Raw genomic sequence first — 1595 nt, 5'->3', positions numbered from 1 at the left:
CTAACCCTAACCCTAACCCTACCCTAACCCTAACCCTAACCCTAACCCTAACCCTAACCCTAACCCTAACCCTAACCCTAACCCTAACCCTAACCCTAACCCTAACCCTAACCCTAACCCTAACCCTAACCCTAACCCTAACCCTAACCCTAACCCTAACCCTAACCTACCCTAACCCTAACCCTAACCCTAACCCTAACCCTAACCCTAACCCTAACCCTAACCCTAACCCTAACCCTAACCCTAACCCTAACCCTAACCCTAACCCTAACCCTAACCCTAACCCTAACCCTAACCCTAACCCTAACCCTAACCCTAACCCTAACCCTAACCCTAACCCTAACCCTAACCCTAACCCTAACCCTAACCCTAACCCTAACCCTAACCCTAACCCTAACCCTAACCCTAACCCTAACCCTAACCCTAACCCTAACCCTAACCCTAACCCTAACCCTAACCCTAACCCTAACCCTAACCCTAACCCTAACCCTAACCCTAACCCTAACCCTAACCCTAACCCTAACCCTAACCCTAACCCTAACCCTAACCCTAACCCTAACCCTAACCCTAACCCTAACCCTAACCCTAACCCTAACCCTAACCCTAACCCTAACCCTAACCCTAACCCTAACCCTAACCCTAACCCTAACCCTAACCCTAACCCTAACCCTAACCCTAACCCTAACCCTAACCCTAACCCTAACCCTAACCCTAACCCTAACCCTAACCCTAACCCTAACCCTAACCCTAACCCTAACCCTAACCCTAACCCTAACCCTAACCCTAACCCTAACCCTAACCCTAACCCCTAACCCTAACCCTAACCCTAACCCTAACCCTAACCCTAACCCTAACCCTAACCCTAACCCTAACCCTAACCCTAACCCTAACCCTAACCCTAACCCTAACCCTAACCCTAACCCTAACCCTAACCCTAACCCTAACCCTAACCCTAACCCTAACCCTAACCTAACCCTAACCCTAACCCTAACCCTAACCCTAACCCTAACCCTAACCCTAACCCTAACCCTAACCCTAACCCTAACCCTAACCCTAACCCTAACCCTAACCCTAACCCTAACCCTAACCCTAACCCTAACCCTAACCCTAACCCTAACCCTAACCCTAACCCTAACCCTAACCCTAACCCTAACCCTAACCCTAACCCTAACCCTAACCCTAACCCTAACCCTAACCCTAACCCTAACCCTAACCCTAACCCTAACCCTAACCCTAACCCTAACCCTAACCCTAACCCTAACCCTAACCCTAACCCTAACCCTAACCCTAACCCTAACCCTAACCCTAACCCTAACCCTAACCCTAACCCTAACCCTAACCCTAACCCTAACCCTAACCCTAACCCTAACCCTAACCCTAACCCTAACCCTAACCCTAACCCTAACCCTAACCCTAACCCTAACCCTAACCCTAACCCTAACCCTAACCCTAACCCTAACCCTAACCCTAACCCTAACCCTAACCCTAACCCCTAACCCTAACCCTAACCCTAACCCTAACCCTAACCCTAACCCTAACCCTAACCCTAACCCTAACCCTAACCCTAACCCTAACCCTAACCCTAACCCTAACCC

The sequence above is a fragment of the Chionomys nivalis genome, chromosome 1 (assembly GCF_950005125.1).
Source record: "Chionomys nivalis chromosome 1, mChiNiv1.1, whole genome shotgun sequence".
NCBI classification, from domain to species: Eukaryota; Metazoa; Chordata; class Mammalia; order Rodentia; family Cricetidae; genus Chionomys; species Chionomys nivalis.
This window is presented reverse-complemented; position numbering follows the sequence as displayed.